The sequence below is a fragment of the Pelodiscus sinensis genome, chromosome 2, assembly GCF_049634645.1.
Source record: "Pelodiscus sinensis isolate JC-2024 chromosome 2, ASM4963464v1, whole genome shotgun sequence".
Lineage (NCBI taxonomy): Eukaryota > Metazoa > Chordata > Testudines > Trionychidae > Pelodiscus > Pelodiscus sinensis.
Window position 1 is genome coordinate 176,321,181 of NC_134712.1, and position 20,272 is coordinate 176,341,452.

Sequence of the window (20,272 nt, forward strand, 5' to 3'; positions counted from 1 at the left end):
AGTTATTATTTTATTATCTTTTCATATTTCAGTGTGCACTTATATGTACCATTCTGTGTGGAAGTATGTTTCTGTGAGTCTGTGGAATATAGTCCTGTTCTCCCATAAAGTTTGTGCCAGACCAAGGAAGAAAGTGAACAAGCTGACACACAAATCAATAGAACTAAGTGTAAGATGTGCCCCTACCCCAAAGTGTGGGGGGAAAAAAAGCTGAAATTCATATTAGATGAATGCGTTTCAGTCATACAGAGAAATCTTGACCTTGTTCCTCCTTATAATTACAACATGAAGCCGTACATATCTTCTGTAGGCTTTAGGTTGTTTGTAATCTAAGTATAATGTCCTTCATTCCATGTAAAGCACCATGACAAAGACATATTCTGATAGCAGAATATGTTGTTTTTGTTCTGTTCACTGGGCAAATATGGTTTGACAGTGTAGTGCTGTGATAGAGCTTTGGCAGGAGAGCCCGGTGGATTACTGTTCAAGGACAATTCAAGATGAAGTTTGGGAATAGTCTCGAAAGCCCAAAAGATTTGTGTTTGTACAGATCCCTTGGCCCTGCAATATTCTGTGTGCAGAGTGCAGAATGCCTTTTTGAACTTGTTTGTTTATGGCTATGTATCTTCTAGTTCTCAGGTATTGTGGTAAGTGTTGTGGTACTCTGTTCATGAGCTTCCTGGTATCCTAGTGGAAGAATTGTAAGGTGTGTAAACCAATACAAATGTGCCTTTGTGATCAAAGGGGATTTTTGCTTGTGGCCAGGAAGCAGTCACACACAATTATCCGAGTGCTTCAGTGAATTTGTGCCCTGAGTTTTTCTGTATCCGAGACATGAGCTAAGACTCTTTAGCTCTGTGCACAGCAGCTCTGTAAGTGAGCATCTTTTGTAACCACCCTAGCTGGTGCTGGGCTGAACTTGTCTCAGTTGAAGCTGTTTGAATCTGCATAACTTTTAGCATTCAAAATACATTAAAATACTTTTTCAGGTATCTAAAAGGGTGTCACAGGGAGATTGGGGGCGGGGGGAATTGTTCTCCTTGGTCTCTGATGACAGGACAAGAAGCAATGGGCTTAAACTGCAGCAAGGGAGGTTTAGGTTGGACATTAGGAAAAACTTCCTAACTGTGTGGGTGGTTAAACACTGGAATAAATTGCCTAAGGAGGTTGTGGAATCTCCATCACTGGAGATATTTAAGAGCAGGTTAAACAGACATTTATCTGCTGTGAGGGCAGGGGACTGGACTTGATGACCTCTTGAGGTCCCTTCCAGTTCTAGTATTCTATGATCCTTTGCCAAACTGAAAATAGAAATGGAACCGCACCATAAAATGACAGACCGTGCTGCTACTTTCCTTCTGTTCTGGTCATCTTTCATTCCTCAAAATGTCCACTGTTTTGGATAGGGCCCTGATAATTGTTTACCACAGAGCATCCTCTGAACAGTGCCACACAGTCACTTGTGAAATTTCTAGAGAATTTTTACAGGGAGGCTCTTCACATACCCATTGTATTGGCAGTTGCTAGAATTTTGATGCTGGATGCTAAGTCAACCAGGCTGTTTCCCTGAATATAGGTGGTGAAAGTGGTCACTGGTGCAGAGGAAGCAAGTGCACAGACTCAGGGACATCCTCCTAGTGAGGAAGGTACTGAAGCACATACTTAGTTTTCATATAATTACATATGATAAATGTAACGCAAAGCATGTCCTTCGGTACTTCCTTAGATATTGGACCTATGGATCTCTCAGTTTTTAAAATACTGTTAAATTTCACACACTATTTTAGGAATCTATAGGCAGTCATAAAACTGAGAAAAATCTCATCATTTTCTGTTGTCCCTACTGTGTTGCAAAGCTATGGACAGCATCAGAAGTATCTAAGGGAGAGGATCAAAATAACCAGTAGGGAGGATTAAAAAAGAAACCTCCCCTTTCCCTTTCACAGCAGACAGTGCTGGAGATCTGGCTTTAAAGACTTTGTCTACACTGGCAAGTGAGTGACAAAGGTTTTGTCATTCATAAGTGCTTAACCCGCCCCTCCCCAATGATGATAGGTACTAGTGTAAACTCTGCTTTGTCAGCAGGATTGCTCTCTTGCTGGCAAAGCAAATGCCCCTCTTCTGGGTGGAAGATTTTTGTCATAAGTGGGGATAAACAGTGTTTACACTACCTTACTATTGGCAGCCTGCACCCCCCAGGAACTTTAAATTCATTTCCTGTGTCTGTGGCACATTGTGTAGTGGTCGTCATGCTGTCTTCTGAAAGAAACATGGGTGTTGGCTAGTGAGTCAAATGCTCCCCTGCTTGGAGAAATGTGGAGCTTTTGGATCTAATTGGTGTGTGGCATGAAGAATTGGTGAAATCAGAGCAGTGAGTGACCCATAGGAACTGGGACTCATATGGTCACATTTCTCAAGCCCTGGGTGAGAAGGGGTGTGAGTGAGACACACTACAATGCAGAGCCAAGATCAAGGAACTTCTGCAGGCATACCAGAAGGCAAAGGAGGCTTATCTGTCCGGTGCTGCATCCAAAACATGCCAGCTTTATAAAGGACTGGACGGACTCCTGGGTGGGGACCCTATGATCAAACCTTGGGACACCTTGGATAGTTCTCAGCGAACAAAGGCAGAAATACTTGACCTGGATATATAGACACAAGTTGATGATGCCAGGGCCGGATTAAGTTCTTCATAGGCCCTAAGCACTCTCCTAATCATAGGCCTTTAGATTAGATTATATATAAATATATAAAGGAGAAATACCCTATCGCCTATGCACCTAATATTGCCCACTTTAATTTTCATTCTTGAAAGTGGTGCACTATGTGAGCAATTCATGGTACTTCATGCTAAAATAACAGCCATTTTGATGTATACTGCAGTTATATTTAGGATCTTCCTGATAGTTAATTGGCTGATATGGGGAAGTAAGGGGATGTTGCTACTATAACGGTATAATTTGATTTAGCAGTTTTCTTTTCTTTCTTTTGAGTCCATTGTGAATTTTTTTAGGCCCTTAACTTGTTCATAGGCCTTAGACCCGTGTTTCTTAAACTGTGTTCCGCAGAGAAGAGAGTTCAAAATGGCCTCCCTTAAAGGGGCAGGCAATTTTTTTTTGGCTCAATAACTTTCCCTCTGACCCTTTTTTTCCCCAACAAAAAATCCTTGGTTTTCCTCGTAAAAAAAATGATTGTTTGGTGTTCCTCAGCCTTAAAAAGCTTAAGAAACACTGCACTGTGCCTATTGTGACTAATGGGTAATCTGACCCTGGATAAAGTGATTGAAGAGAGCAGGATGTGAGGGTCAGTCAATCCAGTGTGGCAGGCAGAGCGGAATTGTTCTTAAGTCCAAAGCAGACTGTGAGAAGTTACAAAGGATTTCTATGAACCTGGATGACTGCAATGGCCGATAAAATTTAATGTTGATAAATACAAAATAAAAGATGTGGCAAAATATAATCTATACAAAATGATTGAGTCTAAATTATCTGAACCCATCAATAGAGAGATCTTGGAGTCATTATGGATAGTTCTCTGAAAACATCAGCTAAAAGCTAACAGAATGTTGGGAATCATTATGAAAGAGACAGATAATAAGACAGAAAATCATGTTGCCTCAATATAAATTTATAGTACATCCACATATTGAATACTGCATGCCTATCTGGTCACTCCATCTCAAAAAATATATGGTTGTTCTGATGATCAGGGCTCAACAAATAGTGTAATCTACTTGCCAATGGCAAGTAGATTACACCCCGGAAGAGCTGGCGCGGAGCGATCGGTGCATGCGCAGAACGCAGAACCGTGTGGCTGGCGAGCAGGGCTCGCCGCTGCTCGGCGAGCCCTGCTGATGATGTTCTTCTATAAGATGTATATACCCCTGCTGAAACCCACTAATCCCACTTTCCTCCCAGACTGAGAGAGAACCCAGGAGTCCTGGTGGGAGTCTCTCTCCACAGAGTTAGTATCAAACTAAGAACAGACATTAAAATTGTAACTCTAACTGTCCCTTAAGTGATTTGCCACAAAATGTCAGAACATATTGTTTTCAGAACTAATGTTTATTTAATTATCTTTCTTTTATACTGGAATAAGATACAGTGTTCCTGTCAGCTAATTGCTAAGTTACCTGCCAAAAACCCCTAGGCTATGTCTAGATTGCATCCCTTTTTCGTAAAAGGGATGCAAATTAGACGTATCGCAATTGCTAATGAAGCGGGGATTTAAATCTCCCCCGCTTCATTAGCATAAAAATGGCTGCCGCTTTTTTTCGGCACGGAGCTTTGCTGGAAAAAAGCGCCAGTCTAGACGTGGATCTTTCGGAACATAAAGCCTTTTCCGAAAGATCCCTTATCCCTAAGGGAAAAAGGGATGCAATCTAGACGTAGCCCTAGAGTTTAAGTGCCTAAGTAGCCCTGGGAATCATGGTTAGAGTTGCCCCCCAGCCAAAATATGAAATGATGCCACTGAGAGGGATAAAATTCAGTACACACTGGGCTGGTTGAACTAGGCTGGCAAAGCCCTCTAATGAAAATGCATGTAAGCTGGAAGCAGTTGTTCTGCCAGCATTGTTTTACCACTTCCCGGAAGAAAATTAGGTATGCTAAGACCAGGTCTACACTACAAGGGCTATACAGGCAGTCCCCGGGTTACGTACAAGATAGGGACTATAGGTTTGATCTTAAGTTGAATTTGTATGTAAGTCGGAACTGGCTCCAGATTCAGCTGCTGCCACTGAAACTGACCAGGGGCTGACTACAGGAAGCCGGAGGCAGAGTTGCTCTGCCCCCAGCTTCCTGGAATCAGCCTGATCAGTTTCAACAGCTGCTGAATCTGGAGCCTGGGATAGAACAGCCGGGGCGCTGCCCGGTAGGTTCCCACAGAACGAACCCGGCAGCACCCCAGCTGCTCTACCCGAGGCGTCCCGCAACAAAAGCTCGGGTGTCCCTGGTCTGCTGGGGGGGGGTCCAGCGGCTTTGCTGGACCCCCCCAGCAGACCAGGGAGACCAGGAGAAGCTTTTCTCGCCCCGGAGGACCGCCCGTGAGCTCCGGGGCGAGAAAAGCCCCGTTCGTAAGTGCGGATCCGACATAAGGCGGATCCGCGTAAGCCGGGGACTGCCTGTACTAACATAACTATGGTTTTCTAGTTAAGCTGACATAACCCAGTAGTGTAGATGGAGCCTACACAAATGGAAGATTTTCTATCCCTGTAGGTCTGCAACACCATCTTCCTAAGACATGATAGCCAGGTTGAGAGAGACATTCTTCTGTTTAACCTTGCTGCATCTATGTCAGGGGTTGGGTTGGAATAGCACATTGTTCGTGATGTGGAATTTAAGTGTACACTAGGTCTAAAAAAGTTCTCTTCTTGGTATAGTTGTATTTACACAGGTGGTTTTGCCATCATAACTATATTCGGTAGGACTAGAGGCTGTGACTGTTCTCTACAGTCCTATCCAATTTAGCTATGACAGCTAAATTTTGTTATTCCAGCCAAGCCTTAATTTCTAAAATTCATATTAGATGAATGCGTTTCAGTCATACAGAGAAATCTTGACCTTGTTCCTCCTTATAATTACAACATGAAGCCGTACATATCTTCTGTAGGCTTTAGGTTGTTTGTAATCTAAGTATAATGTCCTTCATTCCATGTAAAGCACCATGACAAAGACATATTCTGATAGCAGAATATGTTATTCAGACTAAAAAGGTGTAGAGGTTTGATTATAATCTGAAATATATGGGACTCTATCAAGTATCATAACAAATTCTTAGGGTTTGCTTTTTCAATAAGAGTAGTCGATTTTTCAAAATATGGAGCAACGTGCAATTGCTTATTTCAAATTAGAAATGTGCTTTGACCTTCTCTGCAGTAACACTTGCCTTTTAAAAAGCTTCTTGTAGGAAAAAGAATAACAGTCATCTTGGCAAAGCTTTCAATGGCAATTCAAACAGAATGAATGAGTGGCAAATAATTAATAGTTTTGCTGAGATACATAGTATGTTGGAAGTTAAAAGCTTTAATGAAACAATAAACCAAACTAACTCCTTTTTGGCCAGTGTCAGTAAGTTATACAAATAATTGGATGGGCAACACAGAAGAAATCTAATAAATGCAGGTATATCTAAGAAACATTCCAAATTAACTGTGTGCATAGACGTGCACACGGGGTGTGCCGGGTGTGCCCAGGCACACCCTAATGTTTCAAAGGGCCACCCTGGTGAGCTGGGGAACGGATGCTGCGCAGTGTTTGCCACGCATGCGTGGTTAAAACCGGCGGGTCTTAGGACCCCACGGAAATAGGTGGCAGGGAGCAGAATCGTCACCCCACCTCCCCAGCAAGTGAGGTACATTTAAACCCTGGGTGGGAAGGTGGGGGGTGGACGCGGCTGGGCTTGGGGCGGGGGGGCTCGGGGTGGGGCCCGGGGTCGGGAACAGCACGACTGGGCTCGGGGCTTGGGGCCCGGGGTCGGGAGCAGTGCGGCTGGGCTCTGGGCGGGGGGGAGGGGGGGGTTGGGGTCGGGCTCAGGGCGGGGAGAAGTGTGGCTGGGCTCAGGGCAGGGGGGGGTTGGGGGCAGGGTGGCCTGGCCCGGCCCGGGGGTTGGGGGCAGCATGGCTGGGTCGGGACAATGAGGCTGGCCTGGGGAGGGGAGAGGAGGCAGTGTGGCTGGCTCCCCCCCCCCCGAGCTGCTTCCCATTCTCCCTTCCTCCCTGCCCACCCCTTCCTCCCTCCAACCCCGTGTTCCTCAACCCCCCACCCCCAGATCTGCTTCCCACCCCCACATCTTCCTGGCCAACCCCCCCACCCCCGCCACTAGAGGCTCCCAGTGCCGATTGCGCCGCACCTTCTAGTCATTCCCCCCGCCACCGCCAGGCTTCAGTCTGGCGCCCAGCTGGAAAACCAGGAAATACCAGACATTGCATGTGTCTGGTATTTTCTGGATTTTTTTTTTTACCAGACAGAGGGCCCAAAAACCAGACACCTGGCAACCCTATGAGTCGGACCCGGTGCAGGCACCAAGTTATGGGGAGACTGCTGGAACTTTGGAAACCAGAGACTGCGGGGTGGGGGTTTGTGGCCCAAAAGGGGGCTGAGAAACCTAAGAGACAGAGTAGGGGGAGCGCCAGAAGGGTGACAGTCAGGGTGACCCTAGAACTCTGTTACAGACCAGCTGTCAGCTGCTGGAAGAGGAGGGAAAAATAGGGGGAAAGGGTCAGAGAGGAAGGGGCTTGTGCTGATGGGAGGGGGGCAGGTCAGGAGAAGAAAGGAGAAGGCACCAAGGGACAGAGTGGAGGAGAGAAACAAATGCCAGGGGACAAAGTGGAAACAATGAGAAAAAGGGCAGGAGGGGAAGTGTCAGTGAGAGGGGGGACAGGATGTTGCTTGGAGAGGAGAGGGGAAGGGCTTTGGGGGGCTAGAGGGGAGAAGGGGAGGTCCTGGGAGAAGGCTTGAAAGGAGGGGTGGGCATGAGGAAGACAGGGATAGACAAGGCATGTGTGAGGGCACAGGGGAATGAGGGAAATGGGGGCAGAGGGTGGTGAGGGGGTAGGCATCAGGGAAAAGAGGGCAAAGGGGGCAGGGGCAGTGAGGGAAGGGGGAGGCACCAGGAGGGTGCAGGGGTAAGGGAAGGTGCAGGTGCCAGGGGATTCTGGGGGTGAAGCAGAAGGGCAGACACATGCAGGGGAGGGACCAGCACCAGAGGAGAGAGGCAGGGCAGGTGTGTAGTGGGAGGTGTTTGGAGAGGGGACGAGGAGGAGTAGCTCACATGATCAGAGTGGGGCTACTGGAGGAGTGGGCATGGGGGGGAGAGAAGGGCTGGTGGAGGGGGGCAGGTCTCAGGAAGGCTGAGGGCAGTGAGAAGGGCAGGAGTCAGGACAGCAGAGGTGGGTGAGGGGTTTGGGGCGGGGCAGCAGGCACCAGGGGAGCTGATGGAGCAAGGTGAGGAGATATGGCAGCAGAGGGAAAGGGTAGAGGTTCATAAGATACTTATTAATAACTTGGGTGCCACAGTGGCACATCCAAACAAGCCACAAACTCAGTACTGGTGCACAACACAAAATTTATTGTGCTCATGAGAGGAAACTCTTAGAGGGGACACTTCCCCCAGCCTCTCCCCCCGATCACCCGAGGTAATGTCACACATATTAGGTTAAAGGAATTGCAGGATAGTTGCATGGGGAAGGGGCTTGGTGAGGGCCAAACTAATCCCCTGTTGGTAAGAGGATGGTGGGAAAAATCCTGGGGGGGGGGGGTCACATGACACCTTTTATTTCTGATCATGTGTTCATATTGCCCCAATAGTACTACCCCCAGAGGCGTGGCTAATGGAGTTTGGGGGGTGTGACTAATGGGGGTCAAAGAGTACATTTAAAAAAAATTCTTTGGGTGCACACCCTAATGAAATGTGCTGCGCACGCCTATGACTGCGTGTGTTTACAAGATTTTTTTTATAATGTTCAAGGCCAAATATATTGTGGAATCAGAAAAGGAACTAACTGTACATAAAGATTAAGAAGCACATGATAGGGACCAATAGTAAGAATGCAGTGTTTGGGCAACCTGCATCCAAACCAGGTCATACCACAAATGTTAGTGAAATTAAACTATATATGGTGGAGAAGATGGAAGATTTGTATGAGAATTTCATCTTTGATATACATGTATCACACAAAGCCATCACATGATGTTTTTAGGATTACTAAATATTTATATGCCTGCATAATATACTCAGAATGATAACACTACAGTGCTAAATGATGCAGCATAAACATGGGCAGTGGGTGAAGCTTCCCCTTGGAGGTGCTAGACCTTGTCCCACCTCTTCCAGCCAAGAGCCATGATGGGTGGAGAATTATCATAAGAATGGCCATACTGGGTCAAACCAAAGGTCCATCTAGCCCAGTAAAATGTCTGCTGACAGTGGCCAATATGAGATGCCCCAGAGGGAATAAACACAACAGATAATTATCATGTGATCCCTCTCCTGTCATCCATTTCCAGGCAAACAGAGGCTAGGGACACCATTCCTACCCATCCTGGCTAATAGCCTTTTATGGACCTACCCTCCATGTATTTATCTAGTTCTTCTTTGAACCCTATTTAAAGTCCTAGCCTTCACAACATCCTCTGGCAAGGAGTTCCACACACTGACTGTGCACTGAGTGACGAAGAACTTCCTTTTGTTTGTTTTAAACCTGCTACCTATTAATTTCATTTGGTGACCCCTGGTTCTTATATTGTGGAACCAAGAAAACAACTTTCCTTACTCACTTTTTCCACGTCAGTCATGATTTTATACACCTCTATCATATCCCCCTTTAGTCTCCTCTTTTTTCTAAAATGAGAAGTCCAAGTCTTTTTAATCTCTCTTCATATGGGACCCATTCCAAACCCCTAATCATTTTTGTTACCCTTTTCTGAACCTTTTCCAAAGCCAATATATATTTTTTTGAGATGAGGCGACCACATCTGTACACCGTATTCAAGATGTGGGCATATCATGATTGTATATAGAATCACTAAGATGTTCTCTGTCTTATATTCTATCGCCTTTTTAGTGATTCCTAACATTGTTTGCTTCTTTTTGGCTGCTGCTGCACAGAGTGGATGTTTTCAGAGAACTATCCACAATGACTCAAAGATCTCTTTCTTGAGTAGTTGTAGCTAAATTAGTCCCCGTCATATTGTATGTATAGTTGGGATTATTTTTTCCAATGTTCATTTTTTTACATTTATCAACATTAATTTCATTTGCCATTTTGTTGCCCAATTGTGGGACTCCACTAGTTACTTCTTTCCATTCTGAAAACTTACTGTTTATTCCTACCCTTTGTTTCTTGTCTTTTAACCAGTTACCAATTCATGAGAGGACCTTCCTTCCTATCCCATGACAACTTTCTTTACTTAAGAACCTTTCGGTGAGAGACCTTGTCAAAGGCTTTCTGGAAATCTACGTATACTATGTCCACTGGATCCCCTTTGTCCACATGTTTGTTGACCCCTCAAAGAACTCTAATAGATTAGTAAGGCATGATTTCCCTTTAAAGTAACCCTGTTGACTTTTTCCTTCAACAAATTATGTTCATCTGTGTGTCTGACAATTTTATTCATTACTATAGTTTCAACTTATTTGCCTGGTACTGACATGAGACTTACCAGTCTGTAATTGCCAGGATCATCACTAGGGCCCTTTTTAAATATGGGCATCACATTAGCTATCTTCCCGTCATTAGGTACAGAAGCTGATTTAAAGGATAGGTTACAAACCATAGTGAATAGTTACGCAATTTCACATTTGAGTTCTTTCAGAACTCTTGGGTGAATGCCATGTGGTCCAGGTGACTTGTTACTGTTTATCAATTTGTTCCAAAACCTCCTCTAATGATACCTCAATCTGGGACAATTCCTTAGATTTGTCACTGAAAAAGAATGGCTCGAGTTTGGGAATCTCCCTAACATCTTCAGCTGTGAAGACTGAAGCAAAGAATTCATTTAGCTTCTCTACAATGGCTTTATCATTTTTGAGTGCTCCTTTAACATCTTGATCGTCTAAGGAGGCCCCCACTGGTTGTTTAGCAGGCTTCCTGCTTCTGATGTACTTAAAAAACATTTTGCTATTACTTTGAGTTTTTGGCTAGCTGTTCTTCAAACTCATTTTTGGCTTTTCATATTCTATTTTTACATTTAATGCCTCTTTATCTCTCACTGCTTTTTACTTGGTTGTTAAGACATGGTGGCACTTTTTTTTTTTAAATGAGTTTTTTAATTTGGGGAATACATTTAAGGTGGGTCTCTATTATGGTGTCTTTGAAAAGTTTCCGTGCAGCTGTCAGGGATTTTACTTTTGTAACTGTACCTTTTAATTTCTGTTTAACTAACCTCCTCATTTTTGTGTAGTTCCCCTTTCTGAAATTAAATGTCTGAGTATTGGGCTGCTGAGGTGTTTTTCCACCACAGGGATGATAAATTTCATGACATTATGGTTACTATTTCCAAGTGGTCCAGTTATATTTGCCTCTTGGACCAAATCCTGTGCTTTACTTAGGACTAAATCAAGAATTGTCTCTATCCTTGTGGGTTCCAGAACCTCCTACTCCAAGAAGCAGCCATTTAAGCTATCAAGAAACTTTGTCTGCATCTCATCCTGAGGTGAGGTATACCCAGTCAATCTGGGGATCATTGAAATCCCCTACTCTTATTGAGCTTTTTTTTTTATGTTAATAGCCTCTGCAATCTCTCTTAGCATTTCATAGTCACTATCACTGTCCTGATCAGGTGGTTGATAATATATCCCTATTTCTATATTTTTATTATTAGAGCATGGGATTACTATCAATAGAGATATTAGGGTCACAAATTCTCCAGTGCTGTCCCTTGGTGGTGCAGGGTTTGCCTCCATTATGGTTCTGCCCATGACTATAAAGTATTGCCAACACATCATGAAAAGAAGCTCTAATACCAAACCAAACTAGAAATTTTTTTTTGTGAAAACAGAATGTGTTGGACGCATCGTAAGTCACCAAAGATTCAGAATCCAAAGCCATGGTGTTTTATTTAAAATATGTATATATTTGTGTGTATTTGTGCTTTTTGTAGTTTACTTCTGATCGTTATAGAATTTCATAAAGTTCTGTGGTGGTAAGTTTTCTGTTACAGAATGAGTTGGCCCTTTAACCGTGTACTGGGTTCTGTCTCCCCTCTGACTAGTTTACTTTTCCGTCCATGGGTCACATGACAGATTAAGTGCATCCCTATGCAGGGAGCAGAATAGATCCCAGGCTAGCCGGGGAAGATTAAGGGCAGCCTGAGTTCCCTCCAGAGAAATGCACAGAGGAGGAAGGTTGTGCCAGGTTCCCCCGTGGAGAGAGAATTTCTCTTGTTTCCAGGTAAAGGGCTTGGGGAACCGCAAGTTTGCAGGCTTTACCATGCAAAACCTGACCCAGGCACGTTGAAGAGTTGTGCACCAGGAGGAGGATAGGTGGAAAATATGTGGTGTTTTGAATTGTTGCATTAATAAACTACAGGTTGGACCTCCCTGGTCCGGCACTCTTGGGATCTGACCAGTACAAGACAAAGGAGTTTGTCGGACCAGGGGAAGTTGGGGTAGGGGAGGTCAGATGCCAGCCTCCCCACTGAGCTCCTCTCCCTGGTCACCGGCTCCGCTGCCCCAGGTCCTGCTAGCTCTGGTGGTCCCGCAAGCTTTGCTGCCTTCTGTTGCTGTGGCACTTTTGTCTAGCAACAAGGACCATGTATGTTGCTGGACCAGAGAGTCCAGGACCACAGAGTTTCAACCTGTAGACTTCTAGAAGGGTAAGGTTATTTTGAAGAAGGGAAATTGAGGCAGTGATTGGGTGTGATGCTGGTTTCGATAAGATCGAGCTGTAGCTTCCTTGCAGGGCCTATCTTTTCTAGCCTCTAGTACCCTCTCTGCTAGTTGGATTCTCTGATCACAACTGTATCCAATCTGAAAGATTTACCTGTCATCACAAGTCAGAAGTAAACATTCTGCATCTGTAGAAAGGTTTCTAGCCCTTGAGTTTAGGGTGGATGAGCTGAATAATTCTGAATTCCTGTGCAAGGTCATAGAAACAGATTCTTTTTATATCTTTAAAAGAATAAACTCTCTTTATGAACTGAGCAACTCTTCTGAAACAAATATACATGGGCTACTACCATTTTAATGGTCCTTCAATGCAAGAGTTAGTTTGAGTTTTATTTCTCTGCAGAATTTATCTTCATTGGACAGACATTATATTAGTTCTTTACTGATTTATGTTAAAACTCCCAAGTCGTCTTTCTCTGTTAAGAAGCTCTGACTAGCCAAATGGCAAAGAATGTTTAATGGAAACAAATTTTTCAAATTTTTTTTCCTTTTCACCAGTATAGCCATGTTGGGTTTTCTGCCACAGGGGACAATTGCCGAATCACCCTGTGGGCCGTGAAATGTACTTCCTGAATAATAGTCATTGAGCAGTCATGGCATAAGACTGTATGACCCCAGCAAGTAGAATAGTGATAGAGATGTAGCCGTGTTAGTCTGGTGTAGCTGAAACAAAATACAGGACTATGTAGCACTTTAAAGACTAACAAGATGGTTTATTAGATGATGAGCTTTCGTGGGCCAGACCCGCTTCCTCAGATCAAAATCATTTTGATCTGAGGAAGTGGGTCTGGCCCACGAAAGCTCATCATCTAATAAACCATCTTGTTAGTCTTTAAAGTGCTACATAGTCCTGTATTTTGTTTGACCCCAGCAAGGCAGTATTTTAGTGAGAAATGACATTGTGAAGTTAACGGATGATATTACATAAATGTATGTGAAAGGTAGCTAATGGAAGTAATACATTTCTATTTGTTAAATGTTGAGGAGAATGCATTGCTTGAAATTATTTTGCTCTGGCAGTGTTAACAATAAAGCAAGCTCTCGCCACTTTTTTCTATAAATTAATTGAACTGGAATAGTCTTGAAGTTCATAAGATCTATTCATATAATGCAATTTGAGAGAAGCAGGAATCCTACATAACAGCTTTTAAATGTTATACCTGGATAAATGGAGAGCTTTAGGTTTTAGTACAGTTAAAACCCCCCAAATAAATTTGAGCTGCTTGTATAGATAAGCAGCAGCTTTGACTTTTTATAATATGTAGCTATTGTTTTTCCTAATTATACAAATATGAGTTCCAGTTATACAAAACTATGTGCTCATATGGTAATGGCGTGACCATTACCTGTTTAAGCATTGTGAGCCTATATAGTACAGATGTGCAAAATGTTAAAATAGCAAAATTTTCAAAAGTTGTTTTGCAAATTGGTTTGGCTAGATATTGTGCATAGTGCATACAAATCTTTCCATATGAGAGAGAATTGCTGTAGTAATCATGCATTGGCTTTTAAAGATAGTGAGAGATGCTTGCATGCTTATTTTTGCAGTCACACTTCTATTATGTCCTGGTCTAATACTGCGTTCATTCGGAATATATAAAGAGATAATATTTTCAGTGATGTTACACATTCTCCTCGAGCTGAAACTTTTTCTTTATGTGAAAACAATATTGACTGAGTCTAGAAATTCTGCTATTATTTAAACACTATTTTCCTGCAGTTATTTGCATTTTTTGAATAAATGAAATGCTTTTCTTAAAAAAAAACAACTAATTTTTATTTTGATGTTGAGCCATGTATCTGCATGGGTAAAATCCATTACTTTGTAACTAATGGAATAGTTAACTTCTCAGATGGCTAGCTGTTACAGTTGGACACAAATACATTGATTATACTTTGGCTTTCCTTCTGGCTTCCCATTCTGGAAGACCAACTGCAGCATCAATATTATACCACTGAATTGAAGTGCTTTAGGGTATAGAGTCAGTGCACAGTAAAATTAACAAGGCTGTGTAGTTCTAATCAATTTTGCGGTGAAACAGCTACAAGTGTGCATAGATACAGTTGACGGGCTTGATTTTTTTACCAGTAATGTGCCATCTGGTAAATATCATAATTGGCAGACTAGTTTTATCAACACTTAATGTTCAAAAATCATGTCAGCCCTCTACCCCCCATTATGAGGGTCCAAAAATTTTTTTTTTTTAATTTCTGGTTTTTGAGCCTTTTTCTCTATGACCATGAGCGCTATAAACTGCTTTTAGTGAAATCTTGAGTATCTCATATAATCATTTGCATCCAGGAGCTGGGGCTTTAAGCAAAGTGTTGAATATTGCAAAATGTACAAGATAGTGTGGGAGTTGGGCAGTGTTGCAAAAAACTAATTGTAATGCTTATGCAGATTAGGAAGCTAAGGAATAAGTGTTAGGTTTGTCATACATGTAGGATATTCATAGTTTAACCTGGACTAGATATGAACGTAAGAGAAATTCAGCCATTTTGTTATTTCCTTTTGAGATTTTTGGATTCATTAAAACCTAGAAGTCAATGCAAATTGTGAAGTATTGCAAATCCATTCGGATAAAAAGCAAAGTAGTGTTTGCAAAACCCATAGAAAGTTAAGCCAGTAAGCTTTACGCTGTTCTCGTTATTAATTATTCCTTCCAGGTTCTTTGTAATTGCCAGAGAAATCTTAGTTTATCCTACTGAGTATTGTAAAATTAATTATGCCTCTGTTTTGACCCTCTTTCTTAGAGTTCCAGTCAATGAAGCTGCCATAAGCAATTATGGATATTGATATGTCACAAAGTAATAGGAAAAATACTTTATTGCAAACTACTAACTACCAGATATTTTACCTCTTCTCAGTGCAAAAGCATGTGTTTTGATTTGCACTGTTTACTTTTCCCCATCAGTTCATTTTTTAGGTGGAATTGGCTAGATGTAAAGAAGCAGTTCAAAAAAGCAGTGCTTTTTTTGTGTAAGGAAAAAAAAAGGTGCCAGTACTCCAGGGGAAAAGTTGAGCTCTAACTCGATGTGCCAGTACTGTGTACTGGGCAGTACCGTGACAAAAAAAACACTGGCTATGTGTATTCTAATTTATTGTGCAGAAATATTTTATATCTGATTAGAAGGATTAATAGTGAATAGTCCATTATTTTGTGTTCTAGAAAGTATGTTATTGTTGTCACACCACTTCCTAGTTTGCTTTGGTAACTCCATCTGTCATGTTCAGATCTGTATGTCAACAGTTTATGCACGTTCAGTGTATGTGCCCTCAGGATGTTCATTTCAACCACCTCCAGTTAATTATGGTGGTATTGCAAAATCATTTAAGTGCCAGAGCCCCATTATTCTAGGCTGTGTACAAACACACACAAAACATCCCTCCCCTGAAGAAATTACAGTTGAAACACTAATGAAATGTTGACACATTTTATAATGTATTAGGTCAAATACTGCAGCCCTTCCTGAAGCAAATGAAGTTGGTATACATTTTGTCTGTGTGTATGTAAAAACTGCATAAGGGCTTCAATATATGGTGAATCATTTATGTATTTATAAGGGACTCACATCTTAGCACTGTGACAAGGCAGGCTAAAGAGCTTGGTAGATGGGGAGAGAGGCAGCCCTTAAAAATAAACAGCAATGGCCCTGGCTAATCAGGGGCTGCTGAGACAGGGCTGCTATAAATCAATTAAGGGTCAGGTGAGCTGATTCAGGCTGCCACATGATCTCTTTAAAAACCTTCCCTGTGGGAGAGGATAGGAGAGAGTGGACACTGAGTTTGGAGAGTGGAGGTTGAGAGGAACAAACAACTGATAAGGAGATTCGGAGGAGCTGAGCAGAACAACATCAGCACTGCTCAAGGCTGCAGGAGGAGTTACGGGGCTCTGACAGGGAGTGTTTGGAGGCTCCTTTCCCCCCAAGTGGCCAGAGGAGGACTGTTTACTCAGCCCTGATGTGCCGAGGCATCGGCCCCAACACTCCATTGTATTGCCAAGGGACAGAAAGCCAAACGCTAAAAAAGGTGAGTGAGACTTGTACCGCAGCCCCTAAACTGTGAGCTAGAGGGCAGAACAGGGGTCTGGGACTGACCCAGTCACAGCTCATATAAACCAGTTCATATACTGCAAGCCATTACCCTGGCTGTCTGATCCACTTTCTTCTCTTTCATTGAATATCAGTTTCTACAGCAGAATTTAATCCCTCCTAGGTAGCTTTTTCCATCTCATTAGCCATAAACCGATTTCAGTTTGGTTCAAAGCCATCATATTTACATTCTCTTTTTAAACTAGCACATTCATATGTATTCTCTTATACATCTTAGTTTTATGGTTATTCTCTGAATGAAATTGCTTCCGAATAATCTAATTTTTGTGATCTACTCAGGAGATGCTTTCATCCTGTTCTCAGAAATTGATCAAAATAACTTTCTTGTGCTTAGAAATTTTGTCCTTTCTAAAGGCCAAGCAGCATGGGGATTGAGTTTCTTGTGGTCAGTGAGTTTTATTTTATTACCCCAGATCTCAAATGAATAGAACAAGTGTTTGTGTCCATCTTCTACTCCATGTATGTGGGGAGTAGACCGTCAACAAAGTCTGTGTCCTTTGATGTTTCATGAAGGCTCATTTGAGTCAGTGTACCTCCTTGTGTGTGGAACCAGCACTTTACATTAATGAATGCTTCTTCCCTGTTTGGTGAATTACAGAGGCTTACAATGTAAACACTCAATAAGATTAATACCACGGGGTACAGCTGTTGTGAGATCAATACATTTAGCATCTCACAAGCATTTCATCAAATCTAAACACTTACACAGTCTTACAAATTTAATATCTGCTTCAACAATACTAATAGACTAGTTTCTAAGTCTAGGCGTTGTCAGTGCTCAGTAGGGCCTAGGAGCCTTTGGCATGAGTTGGCATTCTGCCAGCGTCACACTTCTATCATCTCCTGTGTTGTTCCCATTTGTCTGTCTTAAAACAGTGGGCTTGGTGCTAATATTTGTTGTAGGGTCACCAGTGTAGTCGGGTTGGGATTTACTGCCATGGTGTCCTAACAGTTCTCTGGCTCCATTGATGAGGATAACCAGAAGGCTGCTTGTGTGTGTGTGTGTGTGCTCAATGATGTGTGCAGTGTTGATTTGCACGATTAGTCACTACTGCTGATCTCAAGAGAGCCCCCAGAGACCACAAATTAGAATTGAAGGTGCCTGGCCAGGTTTATTGTTAAGCAAAGTACAGTCATAGTTGTCAGTAGACGCTGCCAAACCACTACACATAGTGGACTCAGCTCATCAGTGAGAAACTCCCACTGCCCTCTAGGTCATTCTAAGACTATTCTCTCCCCCCCCGCCCCAAGACACCACTTTATATACAGGTACAAACTAGTTAGACATCACTCCTGATGTATCAGGTTGCCACCCTTTGATGTCAGTTTACCACCTTCTGATGCTACATAGATATCGCCCATCACCCTGTACTCGTGATTTGATTAGATCTTTATCTATCATACTGTCATTTTAGACCCTTTCCTGAACCTGAGTCTGTATTTGTGGGGAGTGGGTACCAAGGTCTTTTTTAATGAGCTGGTGGTACCACGTGCTTTCAACTTATGACCAGTACCAGTTGCTATTCTATATCTGGGCTTATCACCAATTAGTGTTTTGCACTCTCAATTCTGTTTGTGCTAAGTTCTGTGAGCAGGGGCCTGCCTCTTGCTCACAGCTTAGCTTTTCTTTGTTAGCCATGTTTTGTCCATTGTTAGCTAGGCCTCAAACCAGGCCTGTGTTACATGGGCTTTTGTTTTATGCCTTCATCTTACTACAGTATTATTTACATCTCTGTAAATCAAAAGCAACTCCACTGGCATCAGACGGATTAGATTGATGCAAGAGTGGAATTGCTAAAAATTTTATTCATCACATTTTATTTAATATCTTGACAGAAAATACATTTCTCCTTTCCATTCAGCACTTTCTGATCAAGACATTATTTTTACACAAAAAAATCACATGCACTAAAGAGTCTGGATTGCAGGCCTGATTGGAATGATTTGCAATTACAAGCAGAATATGCTCCACTGTATAAGCTTAAATCATTACGCCTCCTATGACATAATGTGAGAAACTTGTGCCATTTTTCTTTTGAGTAGAAATAAAGTTCTGCTCTAGCTGACAGTCAGAAAATTCATAGGAGAGAATGGATGTGAGATGAATTTCCTTAAAGAGGTTATACAGTTCCAACTGTTCTGTGAACAGCATTTGTCTTCAAATAAGCTACTAAAGGAATTTTGACAGCTATATCCTTCCTATTCACCTTGGTTTGACAAAATCCTTCACTTGTGAAGGAGGCTACTCAGGGCAGGTTGGGTAGGGAAAACTAATGTGGCAATATCCTTTAAAGATATGTTACAAGCTGTTTTGCTCTTTTATCTTAGTTTGAACATACCTAAGATGGGGTATGTCTACACTACCCTCCTAGTTCGAACTAGGAGGGTAATGTAGGCATACCGCACTTGCAAATGAAGCCTGGGATTTGAATTTCCCGGGCTTCATTTGCATAAGCGGGGAGCCGCCATTTTTAAAACCCCGCTGGTTTGAACCCTGTGCAGCATGGCTACACGGGGCACGAACTAGGTAGTTCGAACTACCGTTACTCCTCATTTCACGAGGAGTAACGATAGTTCGAACTAGGAAGCCTAGTTTGAACTACCTAGGTAGTTCGTGCCCCGTGTAGCCGCGCTCCACGGGGTTCGAACCAGCGGGGTTTTAAAAATGGCGGCTCCCCGCTTATGCAAATTAAGCCCGGGAAATTCAAATCCCAGGCTTCATTTGCAAGTGCGGTATGCCTACATTACCCCGCTAGTTCGAACTAGCGGGGTAGTGTAGACATACCCATGTACTGGGATGGAATTGTGTTTCTCCTGTCGAGTGTGGTTTTATCAAGGGTTGAAATAAGATAGCCAATGCTGTATTTTCCTCCTTGGTATTAATACGTTTGGGATATTTGGTGAAAGAAGGGAGGGATGCACTGCGTCCATTCTTCAGAAGGCTAGTCACCGTGGTGCTCAATTGGTGCTGCTCAACAAGAGGTGGAAGCTATGTTGACGGGAGAGCATCTCCTGCAGGCATAAGTAGGAGAGTTAGATCATTTGCAGTGTGAGTTTTCACATGATAGTATAGACAAGGCATAAGTGTGGAAGCTTATATGGTGGCTGTTCTGTGTGCCTATTGGTATGGCAACCACATAGTTTCATCATGTACAATCCTATAATACATTTGGAATAAATATGACACACACCAAATCATCCTTAGCAAAGTTGCAAGGGAAGGAGAAGTAGACTTTGATAGTGTTTCAGGCAAGTGAGCAGGAATGTAGTATGTCACCAATTATTTTATATTCTTAGCATCTATTCTTATCAAGTCAAATACTTGTGTGCCTGTGATTCTATGGGAAGGTCAGTATCCAATTATGATCTTAATTTCATGTGCTTTAAAGTTAATATTCCATGTCTTTGAACAAATGGGTGGTTTTGTTGGTTTTTTTAGTTCAAATAGAAGTGAAAAGTGATAAACTGTCAATTACATAGCAAATTTAATTTATTCTGCTTTGCTTCACTATGAATTTATCATTTTCCTCTTAATGCATCTCCTATGGACTGTATCTACTAGGGTCTCAGATAATACAGTTCTTGAAATGCCTAAAAAATTGGAAGACATATTTCTACTCTGTCACCATCATATTTCGTATCTGTCTCAAATAGAAGCCTGCCATTGACCTTTTTTCTCACTGTATAATTAACTTTCACTAGAAACAAACAGTATTGCTTTTTATTTACTGCAGGTGTGGGGTACTTTTTTGCGTAAGGGGTCACTGACCCA

The 20,272-nt window shown here is 42.5% G+C and overlaps 1 protein-coding gene across 5 annotated transcripts in view; it reads left to right on the plus strand.

Moving 5' to 3' along the window:
• Window positions 1-20,272, plus strand: part of MYRIP (myosin VIIA and Rab interacting protein) — a 341,072-nt gene that overhangs the window by 99,504 nt on the left and 221,296 nt on the right. Inside the window, exon 1 of one of the 5 annotated variants that reach the window (XM_075921853.1) lies at window positions 16,035-16,417. The exons of the other annotated variants lie outside the window; for them this stretch is intronic. The gene's annotated coding sequence lies outside the window, so the exon portion shown is untranslated. Of the gene's footprint in view, window positions 1-16,034; window positions 16,418-20,272 lie in introns of those variants that run through there. 5 annotated transcript variants of the gene reach the window in all.